The sequence below is a fragment of the Schistocerca serialis genome, chromosome 1, assembly GCF_023864345.2.
Source record: "Schistocerca serialis cubense isolate TAMUIC-IGC-003099 chromosome 1, iqSchSeri2.2, whole genome shotgun sequence".
NCBI classification, from domain to species: domain Eukaryota; kingdom Metazoa; phylum Arthropoda; class Insecta; order Orthoptera; family Acrididae; genus Schistocerca; species Schistocerca serialis.
Genome location: NC_064638.1, coordinates 500209243 through 500223811, shown reverse-complemented (window position 1 = coordinate 500223811; position 14569 = coordinate 500209243).

The following is a 14569-nucleotide window of genomic DNA, read 5'->3' as shown; positions in this document are numbered from 1 at the left end:
TGGGATGGTTCGAATCTTATTATTGCTTTCAAACCGGATGATCTGAATTTAAAGCATATTCAGCAATTACATGTATTAACAGACGGGTCATTCAATGAATTCATTACCAAGGGTGGATAGCTGGAATTACTCGCAGAATGGCTTTCTGCTTACAGATGAATCAGGAAATTGAATGAGGGCCGGTACAGACGAAACTTCAATGAGATTTGGCATAAAAGTCAATGTATTAAAACGTAGCTGTATTACTATACTAAACATTATGAACAAATTCGCACGTGTTTCGCGCACTCACTCAGAGGGCGCAAAGCCCAAGCACCTGTTTGACGGAAAAATCGTGGCAATCAAGCCTAAATTAATAGAACTGCAAAGTCTATATATATATAAATGTCGAGGTGCTGAATGCTAGAATGCAGCAATGTGAACTGTACACTGATAAGCCAAAACATTATGATTAGTGATATCCTTAGGTTCGTTAGGTTTAATTAGTTCTAAGTTCTAGGGGACTGATGTCCTCAGAAGTTCAGTCCCTTTTTTTTTTTTTTTTTTTTTTTTGTGCAGTAACAAAAGTACGCAAGCGAAGCGGACAGGGACAGGGGATCATCCAGCGAAGATATGGGCTCCAGATGGGGAAATCCATTGAAATAAGCGACTATGAAAAAGGGTATATTATTATTACACAGAGCCTGTAAACGAACACATCTAAATGGCGAAGATAGTCGAATCTTCATGTGCTATTGTCGTGAGCATCTAGCATGGATAGGGACTGCAACTGCTGTGTTCGGATGCAGGCTGAGTTGGCATCCCTTCGCTCCCAGCTTCAGGCAGTGCTGTCTTCGGTCACACAGCTTGAGGCTGTTGCCAATGGGCATCACTGTGAGGGTCCGGATGGGGGTTTGTCGGGGAAGGCCAGCTCGTCCCACGCATCCCCCAATCGGACTACGACTGTGGCTGCCAGGGATACTGCCCACATTGAGGCTGATCACCTGTGGTAGATGGGAGCTCGTCTCGAGGTGTGGCAGGAGGCGAAAGACATTCCGGAGGGCTGAACGGAAGGCCTCTCCAGTTTGTCTGATGAACCGGTTTCAGGCTCTGTCTCCGGCTGATAATGATCTTCGGCCGGACATGGCTGCTTGCCCTGTTCCAGAGGTTGCCCCTCAGTCTGCAAGATCCGGGCGGTCGCAGAGGGTGGGCTTACTGGTAGTTGGGAGCTCCAACGTCAGGCGCGTAATGGGGCCCCTTAGGGATATGGCAGCAAGAGAGGGGATGAAAACCAATGTGCACTCCGTGTGCATACCGGGGGGAGTCATTACAGATGTGGAAAGGGTCCTTCCGGATGCCATGAAGGGTACAGGGTGCACCCATCTGCAGGTGGTCGCTCATGTCGGCACCAATGATGTGTGTCGCTTTGGATCGGAGGAAATCCTCTCTGGCTTCCGGCGGCTATCTGATTTGGTGAAGACTGCTAGTCTCGCTAGCGGGATGAAAGCAGAACTCACCATCTGCAGCATCGTCGACAGGACTGACTGCGGACCTTTGGTACAGAGCCGAGTGGAGGGTCTGAATCAGAGGCTGAGACGTTTGTGCGACCATGTGGGCTGCAGATTCCTCGACTTGCGCCATAGGGTGGTGGGGTTTCTGGTTCCGCTGGATAGGTCAGGAGTCCACTACACGCAGCAAGCGGCTACACGGGTAACAGGGGTTGTGTGGCGTGGACTGGGCGGTTTTTTAGGTTAGATGGCCTCGGGCAAGTACAGAAAGGGCAACAGCCTCAAAGGGTGCGGGGCAAAGTCAGGACATGCGGGGACCAAGCAGCAATCGGTATTGTAATTGTAAACTGTCGAAGCTGCATTGGTAAAGTACCGGAACTTCAAGCGCTGATAGAAAGCACCGAAGCTGAAATCGTTATAGGTACAGAAAGCTGGCTGAAGCCAGAGATAAATTCTGCCGAAATGTTTGCAAAGGCACAGACGGTGTTTAGAAAGGATAGATTGCATGCAACCGATGGTGGCGTGTTTGTCGCTGTTAGTAGTAGTTTATCCTGTAGTGAAGTAGAAGTGGATAGTTCCTGCGAATTATTATGGTTGGAGGTTACACGCAACAACTGAGCTAGGTTAATAATTGGCTCCTTTTACCGACATCCCGACTCAGCAGCATTAGTGGCAGAACAACTGAGAGAAAATTTGGAATACATTTCACATAAATTTTCTCAGCATGTTACAGTCTTAAATGGAGATTTCAATCAGATATAGACTGGGACACTCAGATGTTTAGGACGGGTGGTAGGGACAGAGCATCGAGTGACATTATACTGAGTGCACTATCCGAAAACTACCTCGAGCAATTAAACAGAGAACCAACTCGTGGAGATAACATCTTCGACCTACTGATAACAAACAAAATGGTTCAAATGGCTCTGAGCACTATGGGACTTAACATCTGAGGTCATCAGCCCCTAGAACTTAGAACTACTTAAACCTAAATAACCTAAGTACATCGCAAACATCCATGTCCGAGGCAGGATTCGAACCTGCGACCGTAGCGGTCGCGCGGTTCCAGACTGAAGCGCCTAGAACCGCTCGGCCACTCCGGCCGGCGATAACAAACAGACCCGAACTTTTCGACTCTGTAAGTGCAGAACAGGGAATCAGTGATCGTAAGGCCGTTGCAGCAGCCCTGAATATGGAAGTTAATAGGAATATAAAAAAAGGGAGGAAGGTTTATCTGTTTAGCAAGAGTAATAGAAGGCAGATTTCACACTACCTAACAGATCAAAACGAAAATTTCTGTTCCGACACTGACAATGTTGAGTGTTTATGGAAAAAGTTCAAGGCAATCGTAAAATGCATTTTAGATAGGTACGTGCCGAGTAAAACTGTGAGGGACGAGAAAAACCCACCGTGGTTCAACAACAAAGTTAGGAAACTACTGCGATAGCAAAGAGAGCTCCACAGCAGATTTAAACGCAGCCAAAACCTCTCAGACAAACAGAAGCTAAACGATGTCAAAGTTAGCATAAGGAGGGCTATGCGTGAAGCGTTCAGTGAATTCGAAAGTAAAATTCTATGTACCGACTTGACAGAAAATCCTAGGAAGTTCTGGTCTTACGTTAAATCAGTAAGTGACTCGAAACAGCATGTCCAGACACTCCGGGATGATGATGGCATTGAAACACAGGATGACACGAGTAAAGCTGAAATACTAAACACCTTTTTCCAAAGCTGTGTCACAGAGGAAGACCGCACTGCAGTTCCTTCTCCAAATCCTCGCACAAACGAAAAATGGCTGACATCGAAATAAGTGTCCAAGGAATAGAAAAGCAACTGGAATCACTCAACAGAGGAAAGTCCACCAGACCTGACGGGATACCAATTAGATTCTACACAGAGTACGCGAAAGAACTTGCCCCCCTTCTAACAGCCGTGTACCGCAAGTCTCTAGAGGAACGGAAGGTTCCAAATGATTGGAAAAGAGCACAGGTAGTCCCAGTCTTCAAGGAGGTTCGTCGAGCAGATGCGCAAAACTATAGACTTATATCTCTGACGTCGATCTGTTGTAGAATTTTAGAACATGTTTTTTGCTCGAGTACCATGTCGTTTTTGGAGACCCAGAATCTACTCTGTAGGAATCAATATGGATTCCAGAAACAGCGATCGTGTTAGACCCAACTCGCTTTATTTGTTCAGGAAACCCAGAAAATATTAGATACAGGCTCCCCGATAGATGCTATTTTCCTTGACTTCCGGAAGGCGTTCGATACAGTTCCGCACTGTCGCCTGATAAACAAAGTAAGAGCCTACGGAATATCAGACCAGCTGTGTGGCTGGATTGAAGAATTTTTAGCAAACAGAACACAGCATGTTGTTATCAATGGAGAGACGTCTACAGACGTTAAAGTTACCTCTGGCGTGCCACAGGGGAGTGTTATGGGACCATTGCTTTTCACAATATATATAAATGTCCTAGTAGATAGTGTCGGAAGTTCCATGCGGCTTTTCGCGGATGATGCTGTAGTATACAGAGAAGTTGCAGCATTAGAAAATTGTAGCGAAATGCAGGAAGATCTGCAGCGGATAGGCACTTGGTGCAGGGAGTGGCAACTGACCCTTAACATAGACAAATGTAATGTATTGCGAATACATAGAAAGAAGGATCCTTTATTGTATGATTATATGATATCGGAACAAACACTGGTAGCAGTTACTTCTGTAAAATATCTGGGAGTATGCGTGCGGAACGATTTGAAGTGGAATGATCATATAAAATTAATTGTTGGTAAGGCGGGTACGAGGTTGAGATTCATTGGGAGAGTCCTTAGAAAATGTAGTCCATCAACAAAGGAGGTGGCTTACAAAACACTTCGTTCGACCTATACTTGAGTATTGCTCATCAGTGTGGATCATAAGATCCAAAGAAGAGCGGCGCGTTTCGTCACAGGGTTATTTGGTAACTGTGATAGCGTTACAGAGATGTTTAGCAAACTCAAGTGGCGGAGTCTGCATGAGAGGCGCTCTACATCGCAGTGTAGCTTGCTCGCCAGATTTCGAGAGGGTGCGGTTCTGGATGAGGTATCGAATATATTGCTTCCCCCTACTTATACCTCCCGAGGAGATCACGAATGTAAAATTAGAGAGATTCGAGCGCACACGGAGGCTTTCAGACAGTCGTTCTTCCCGCGAACCATACGCGACTGGAACAGAAAAGGGAGGTAATGACAGTAGCACGTAAAGTGCCCTCCGCCACACACCGTTGGGTAGCTTGCGGAGTATAAATGTAGATGTAGATGTAGATTGAGAAAAATATGCAATAGAGGGCCAGGGAAATTACCACTACGCGCTAAATGGTTGGACATCCACGATTCTTGACAGAACGTGTGTTTCGGAGACGTGTCTGCTCTGTAAAGTAGGATAAATAGTGATCTGTGACATCTCTGCCGAAAGAGCACAAACTTGGTGCATGCTAAAATGTTTTGGACCATATCATTCAGTACACACAGCTCCACAGCACACAACCCACACATGTTCACATGTTGACCCAATGAAATGGTCAATTACGATTGCAGTGGGCAAGGGACCATCGTGATTAGACCGTCGATCAAAGGAAACATGTCAGTTCTTCGGGTGAATCACATTTTTGCTACTCTAGATCGTTGGTTGTCCCCATAAACGTCGTCATCGAGGTGAATGGTGGTTCAAAACGTGCAGCGCGCCTTGGGCGCAAGCTGGTGGGAGTAGTATTGTGCTATGGGAGATATTCTCCTGTGCTTGTATGGGACCAGTGGTAGTCATCGAAGACATGCTGACAGCTAAAAACCACCTGCCCCCCTTCATGCTTGGTATGTCCCCCGACAGCGAAATAGCTGTCCACATCTCGGAGCCAGAACTGTGCGGCAGTGGTTTGAGGAGCATTGTAGTGAACTCATGTTGATGTCTCGGCGGTCAAATTCGCCTGATGTAAATCCTATGGAACCCATCTGGGTCGCTATTGAGCGCCATCACGACGTGTGCAAATCAGCGGCCCGTTTTTTACGCAAATTACATGAACTGTGCGTAGACATCTAATGACACATATCTCCACAAATCAACCAACAAACTATTGGATCCCTGATACACGAACCACTGATGTGTTCCGTTCCAAAGATGGACAAGCAAGCTATTAACCACGCGTCGTAATGTTTTGCACATCAGTGTATGTCAATAAGAAAATTAAGGAAATCAACGGAAAACTAACAAATATGCGTTGATATTTCAAGGCGACAGCTGAGAGACTTAACTTCTATCATCACCAGTAGCCTCAAAATATATGTCAGTTGTAAACTGCGAGGGCTATCGACAAAGTACATTACGTTTTGGAATTAAAAATAAATAAAGTATTGGAAATTTTTTTTATTATATACAGATGAAAGTCACACTTAAATACTACTTTTCTACATAGCTGCCATTTAAATTAAGGCACTTATCGTAGCGATGGACGAGCTTGGAAATTACTTCGTCGTAAAATTCGGCCGCCTGCGCCTTCAACCACGTGGTTACCTCTTCTTGAAGCTGTGCGTCGTCATCAAAACGCTGCATAGCCAACCACCTCTTCATTGCTGGGAATAAGTGGAAGTCGCTCGGTGCCAGGTCGGGACTGTACGGCGGATAAAGAAACAACTCCCACTTAAAAGATTCGAGAACTTCACGAGTGGCATTTGCCGTGTGGGCCCGGGCGTTGTCGTGAATCAGCAAGATCTTAGAGCCCAACTTTCCCCTGCGCTTGTTTTGTATTGCTCTTCTGAGGTTGTGCAGAGTTTGGCAGTACCTTTTGAGAGTTTATTGTAGTGCCTCTTTCCAGGAAATCCACAAAAATCACACCTTTTCTGTCCCAAAAGACAGTCATTACGTGGTTGAAGGCGCAGGCGGCCGAATTTTACGACGAAGGAATTTAAATGGCAACTATGTAGAAAAGTAGTATTTAAGTGTGGCTTTCATCTGTATATAATAAAAAAAAATTCCAATACTTTATTTATTTTTAATTCCAAAACGTAATGTACTTTGTGGATAGCCCTCGTATATCAGAAACGGCTTAGTATACAGCAGCATTTCGTCGGCAAAATTACTGTTATTAAAATTAGGGCAGCTGCAACGAGATCAGAATCTCTCGGAAATGTTTAAGTCAGTAACCGATAGTCTAAAAGGGCTGTCATGCACGATGAAAGGAGGCAGAAAAGAAGACGAAGAAGAAGATGATTATGATGTTGATGATGAAGTAAATGCTCTTACTGACTTCATCAATCGTTACAGTAATGCTGAGACTGATAGAGCATACAGAGTCAACAGGACGAAACGTTTTATGTTAGGTCAATAGCCAATACATTTAACGGAGAATGCGATAAGAGTTGGGAATAGGGACTTTGAAAGAATGGATGGTTTATTAGAGCTGATATTCTAAAAGACTTTGAACATCAGTAAGTATACCCAGAAAGATGTAAAAGCGCATGGTCAAACACTACACATGACCAATGCGTAACTGGGGCACCAAAAGGACGAATGAAAGCTTCAAAGAGTGACAAATACAAGAACAAAATTAAACAAGCGGTAGCTGCTGCACATAGCAGGGGTAAAGCTGCTGGTGGTAAGATCTTAACTCAGCCATGAGACGATCTTTAGCAGAAATAGCAACAGTGATTCAAATAATGGCACACTGCGGCAGTTACATATTTTTTGAAGACCTGAACAAAGATTTGTGAGAATTTATTGTCATGATCAAGTACAAATATTTACATAGGTATATCTAGCAAAAGAAATATTGTCCGATTGAAGTAAACCATTAAAACACAACTGCAAGGCAAGAGAGGCAGAACAGCACACAAACACCACATAAAATACCTAAGTGAATATTTCGTTTTGATAATGAGAATAAACTCTCGAAAAGCGTCATGTTAAAGTTGAAAAATACATAACTAGTGCATTCTTTCATTATTTAAATCACTAATGCCACAGTTGCAGGATTTTTCAAACATATGATGAATGAAATTAAGAAATGGCATTTCTGAAATGAGTATCGTGTATACAAATATGAGGGGTCGCTTTCATGACGGCAAATTGAAATGTTTGTTCGTCCATTCTCAAACAATTTTCGTTGCTTTTTATGCCCTTGAAGTGTAGCTCATGAATCAAATTTCAAATTCTGCTGAAGACTTAGAGTTTCTCCTCTCATTATCCACAGTTTCAAGCACAGTCGTTTCCATTTCTATTTCTTTTCCAGCAATGCGCACAGAACCATATATGCTGATGTTTACTGTTTGGCATCCATTCTTGAAGATCCTACCGAAAAATTTCACGATCGTATAATAGCTCCTTTGAGACTGTTTGGTCAAAGAAGTTGGACGAAATCTTTGAAACAATATGCGTTCATGTCGGCCGGCTGTTAACAATACACTGTTGACGTCACACAGACGTGTGCCCAGTGGCAGCAAATAGTAGCACACTACGCATACTGCTCAGCCTTATTTAGCTACGGACCTTGAGGTAGACGGTGCGTCGGTCGCCGTGCCGTGTACAGAAGTCACTGACTGCCACTGGTAGGCGGCCCGCACAGGTGCATATGGTGGAGTGTTCTGTGGTAAGTGTAGAAAAGTTGTGGAATGTTTTCAAAGAGACAGTATCGACAGCAATTGAGAGATATATACCGCATAAATTAACAACTGTCAAGATGAGAAATATAGAAGAAGACATCCTCGGAGTAACGAAGCAGCTTAAATCACTTAATAAAAGCAAGGCCTCCGGTCCAGATTGCATACTAGTCAGGTTCCTCTCAGAGTATGCTGAGAAAATAGCTCCATATTTAGCAATTATATACAACCACTCGCTCACAGAAAGATCCGTACCTAAAAACTGGAAAATTGCTCAAGTCACACCAATACCCAAAAAAAGAAGTAGGAGTAATCCGCTGAATTACAGGCGTATATCACTGACGTCGATTTGCAGTAGGGTTTTGGAACGTATACTGTATTCGAACATTATGAAGTACCTCGAAGAAAACGATTTATTGACACACAGTCAGCACGGTTTCAGGAAATGTCGTTCTTGTGAAACACAACTAGTTCTTTGTACTCATGAAGTAATAAGTGCTATCGACAGGGGATGTCAAATTGATTCCATACTTTTAGATTTGCAGAAGGCTTTCGACACCGTTCCTCACAAGCGTCTCTTAGCCAAACTGCGTGCCTACGGAGTATCACCTCTGTTGTGCGACTGGATTCGTGATTTCCTGTAAGAAAGATCACAGTTCGTAGTAATAGACGGAAAGTCATCGAGTAAAACAGAAGTAATATCCGGCGTTCCCCAAGGAAGGCCGGCCGGAGTGGCCGAGCGGTTCTAGGCGCTACAGTCTGGAACCGCGCGACTGCTGCGGTCGCAGGTTCGAATCCTGCCTCGGGCATGTATGTGTGTGATGTCCTTAGGTTAGTTAGGTTTAAGTAGTTCTAAGTTCTAAGGGACTGATGACCTCAGATGTTAAGTCCTATAGTGCTCAGAGCCATTTGAACCAAGGAAGTGTTATAGGCCCTCTATTGTTACTGATCTATATTAACGACGTAGGAGACAAACTGCGTAGCCGTCTTAGATTGTTTGCTGATGATGCGGTCATTTACCGTCTTGTAAAGTCATCAGATGATCAAAACGACTTGCAAAATGATTTAGACAAGATATCTGTATGGTGCGAAAAGTGGCAATTGACCCTGAATAAGGAAAAGTGTGAAGTTATTCACATGAATACTAAAAGAAGTACGCTAAATTTCGATTATGCGATAAGTCACACAAATCTGAAGGCTGTAAATTCAACTAAATACTTAGGGATTACAATTACAAATAACCAAATTGGAACGATCACATAGATAATATTGTGGGTAGAGCAAACCAAAGAGTGCGATTCATTGGCAGAACACTTAGAAGGTGCAACAAGTGTAGCAAAAAGACTGCTCGCACCACGCTTGTCCGCCCTGTTCTGAAGTATTGCTGTGCGGTGTGGGTTCCGCATCAGGTGCGACTAACGGATGGCATCGAAAAAGTACAAAGAAGGGCAGCTCGTTTTGTATTATCGCTAAATAGGGGAGATAGTTTCACAGACATAATACGTGAATTGAAGTGGCAATCATTAAAAACAAGGCGTTTTTCGTTGTGACGGGATCTTCTCATGAAATTTCAATCACCAGTTTTCTCCTCCGATTGCAAAAACATTCTGTTTGCACCCACCTACATAGGGAGAAATGATCATCACGATAAAATAAGAGAAATCAGGGCTCGCACAGAAAAATTTAAGTGCTCGTTTTTCCCGCGTGCCGTTCGAGAGTGGAACGGCAGAGAGACAGCTTGAAGGTGGTTCATTGAACCCTCTGCCAGGCACTTTATTGTGAATAGCAGAGTAATCACGTAGATGTAGAAGTAGATCTACATGGAACGGAGCGCGTCCTCTGGTCCAAACTGAACCCATCACTGGCTGGAAATGGTTATGTACGGCTATTTGGCGACCGTTTGCGGCCATTCGCGGACTTCATGTTCCCAAACGACGATGTCATGCCAGTGGTTTCAAAAATATTCTCGACATTTCGAGCGACTGATTTGGCCTCCCAGATCGCCCGACATGAATCCCATCGAACATTTAAAGTACGTAATCGAGAGGTCAGTTCGTGCACAAAACCCTGCACCGGCAACACTTTCGCAGTTATGAACAAATATGGAGATAGCACACATCAGTATTTTTTCAGGGGACTTCCAATGTCGAGCTGCTCCACTACGCCGGGCGAAATGAGGTCCGACACGCTATTAGGAGGTATCCCGTGGCTTCTGTCACCTCAGTGTCCAACTCAAGTGGGAGACACTGGAGAACCCGCCGTACGGACCTGGGCTCTCCCCAGGTCATTATCACGCCTTCCGCCCCTTAAGAAAGGGACCTGTCGCGCGAAGATGTACGACAGGCTGTAACGGACTTCATCACGCAGCAGGACACCATGTTTTGCCAACCAGACTGCTTCAACCTGGTGCGTCGGTAGGATGGTTGTCTCAAAACTCACGACGATTTTGCCAAATTGGCGTACCGATTATGAACTGTACGGCCTTCGAACGCAAACTTTTTGATCACCCCTTACATTTCGTATTTTAGCAAATTTTCACTCTCTATGATAAACAATATTAAAACATGTACAACAAGAGAGATTTTGAGAGATTCCGTAAAAAAAAAATAAAAATAAAAATAAAATAAAATAAATAAAAACTGAGACTGCTGTGAACTGATTTCCACCCGTTATTCCGTTTTCATTTCAGAACCTGTACCTAATGAGTAACTCTTCATCACTTGTGCCGTTGAGAAGTTTAATTCAGTATATAAAATATTTTAATGCAGAATTTCCGAATTAATCGGCAGTATGTGATTGAATGAGGCGTTTAGCAGTTAAATCTAGCAAAATACGGAACGTTATCTGTAGTGACGTCATAAAGGTAGCATTCATGAAACAGAAAATTTTCAAAACGATAGTGTAACGACGTTTCCAGTTAGCTATACTCGTAGGAAATTTCAGTAAAACCTACTCATAAGTGAATTCATCATCGACTAACTCGTGGATAGATGGACGTATTCTCGTAAGAAGACGTTGTGACACTTCTGTATTGACGTTTCCATGCCTTCTATCCATACGTGATTGAGTCTTCAACTCACGAAAATTAGGAAAGATCTGTAAGTAATAAGTGGATGATTTCCCATCAAGCTGTACCACTATCAATCACTCTATTCCGAAATAAAATGCCCATTTCATTAATAGCTATACTCGTAGTATTTCAGCATTTCAAATAAATAAAAAATAACTAATGATGGTCGAAGTAAAATGGTTCAAATGGCTCTGAGCACTATGGGACTTAACTACTGTGGTCATCAGTCCCCTAGAACTTAGAACTACTTAAACCTAACTAACCTAAGGACATCACACACATCCATGCCCGAGGCAGGATTCGAACCTGCGACCGTAGCAGTCGCGCGGTTCCGGACTGCGCGCCTAGAACCGCTAGACCACCGCGGCCGGCGGTCGAAGTAAAGAAGATATAAAATGTAGACTGGCAATGGCAAGGGAACCATTTCTGAAGAATAGAAATTTGTTAACATCGAGTATAGAATTAAGTGTCAGGAAGTCGTTTCTGAAAGTATTTGTATTGAGTGTAGCCATGTATGGAAGTGAAACGTGGGCGATAAATAGTTTAGGCAGAAAGAGAATAGAGGCTTTCGAAATGTGGCGCTACAGAAGGATGCTGAAGATTAGATGGGTAGATCACATAACTAATGAGGAAGTACTGAATAGACTTGGGGAGAAAAGAAATTTGTGGCACAACTTGACTAGAAGAAGGGATCGATTAGTAGGACATGTTCTGAGGCATCAAGGGATCACCAATTTAGTATTGGATGGCAGCGTGGAGGGTAAAAATCGTAGAGGGAAACCAAGAGCTGAATACACTAAACAGATTCAGAAGGATGTAGGCTGCAGTAGGTACTGGGAGATGAAGTAGCTTGCACCGGATAGAGTAGCACGGAGATCTGCATCAAACCAGTCTCTGGACTGAAGACCACAACAACAACAACATTTCAAATATATGAATATGTGTCACTGCTGTTATTGTAAAGGCATGTTGTAACAGTTTCTCCTAAGACTCCTGTTCTGAATATCTCTCTATCTTCTTTCGAAATTTATTACGTATTTATTGCTTCAGACAAAAATCTACCTTCTCGAATATTCATTTTTTCCTTTCTACAGAATAATTCTTTTAACGCCTAAAAACCCCCGAAGCGACGTATATGACGCTGAGACAATTAGTTCAATAAGGGACGCATGGGGTCGCAAGTGTCGGGTAATGCCCCAAAGGTGAATGAGAAGCGTTTAACATGTGACGTCACAACATGACGTACCTCGCCGTACTTCCAGCTGTTGAACCAATCATTGTGACGTACTTGATCATCTCAACCCACGTCAAGTATTGCCGTCAATGTGGCTCTGGATCTAGGTGCGGGACTTCAGCACGTGGGGCGCAGGCCTGGACTCTTGCGTCTGGCAACCAGTAGTTTCATCATTGCGTTAAACAGTTATGTGTTTACATTCAGATAAGATTTATTGTTTTATTTACCGGTCTCTCGGTCTCCCCTGGTTTATTGCAACGTACAGTAAAAAAAATTACCTTATTGCGTCACAAGTAAATGAGTATAAGCTTCCGAATTGCATCGTTACCAGTAAATTACTTACGTTTTCTATACTAAATAATACCTGTGAACAAAAAAAGAAGGGACAAAAGGAAAGAAACACAAAAAAGAACAGCTTTTAATTGCTTACAGCGAGGACAATAATTCTGTGATTTCTACGTTTACAGCCAATCATATTTACAAAAGGTGTTTGAAATTTACATTATTTGTTCGAATGCAAGTATTGCATTGCTCAGTCATCCCTTCACGCCCAAGCCCAACCGCGGTGCACGTGGCGAGGTACGTCGTCTGGTGACATCACACGTTCCACAGTTCTCATCCATTTTTGGGTATTTCCAGACATTTGCGGCCCCATGTCTCTTGTGTTACACTTCTTGTCTCAGTGTCCTCTACGTCGCTTCACGGTTTTTTAAACGTAAACACGAATCACCCTATGTATATAAATTCTCTCTGAAACTCATTTCTTGATTATCAGTATAATTGTTTGTTGAATTATTCCCAAATCGTTGAACTCACAAATGGTACTCTTAGATGATGACAATTGATAATGACAGTGTGTTCGTGCCAAATATGCCGAATGAAGCATTTCATTCAAATTACAGGTGGTACCAGTAGGACCTAGAGGTCTTTTTATCTTTACTCTGAGACCAATTAATATTTTATTTAATATTTTTACTGCAGATTGTGTTAGTAGAACGTTTTCACGTTCACTGTACTTCATTAAAAATAGAGTTTGTAACGAAAATGAGTATGTGAGAATAGTATGTGAGTACAAGGAAAAAGTAACCATATACTCTCGACAGTTGGCTCTTTGTGTGTTAGTGCCCTTACCGTTGAATGTTGCCCGTGACTCTGGGACACTCACCACGTTGGATTAACAAGAGAGATAAACGGGACCGGATGTTTCGTGACAGAGAGCGCGAGAGCGTTCTAGAGACGATCAACAAACTCCAGTGGGAGACGCTACAAGAGGGGCATTCTTATCTTGAAAGGTTTTCTATTGAAATTCCGAAAAAGTACGTTCCAGGGAAGAGTCGGACATCATATTACTTCCTCCCGCATGCCTGTCCGTCACAACGAGAAATTAAAGGTAATATGTAGGTTGCTCTTTCTGAAACTTCATTATTCCAAATCAGATGTTTTATTGTTTGTTAGAAATTGCCTCCCTTCTGTAACCTCCTATTAATTTCGAATAACTAACGAAATTAATAGGAGGTTACAGACGGGAGGCAATTTCTACCAAACAATAAAACATCTGATTTGGAGTAATGAAGTTTCAGAAAGAGCAAAACTCCTTATGTATAAGAATTATTACATCCCTATTGTCACCTATGGTGGAGAAACATGGACAATGACAGAAAGGGACTGGAGCAGACTGCAAGTAGGGGAAATGAAATTTCTCAGAGCAGTTAAGGGAAAAACAAGAATGGACAGAGTAAGGAATGTAGAGATTAGAAAGGACCTCAAACAAAAAAGTATGAGAGAAGAAATTGAAAGAAAGAGATTAAGATGGTATGGGCATGTTAAGAGGATGCATGGGCAGAGACTCCCCAAAATTATGGAAGAACTAAAGATGGATGGGAAAAGACTAGAGGGCGCCCAAGAACACGGTGGAAAATGGGAGTGAGAATATCTGTTGAAAGGAGAGGTGTGACATGGCAGCAAGTGGAGGAAGAAAAGTGGTGGGAGGACCGAGCCAAATGGAGAGGACTCATCAGCACCCAGACCCGGCAGTAGCTGGAGCGGGATTCGGATATAGATAGATGTAGGTTAAACGATACTCGTTTTTCCCACGCACCATTCACGACTAGAAAAGAGGGAGGGGGAGGGGGGGGGGAGGGAATATTCGGTGGTA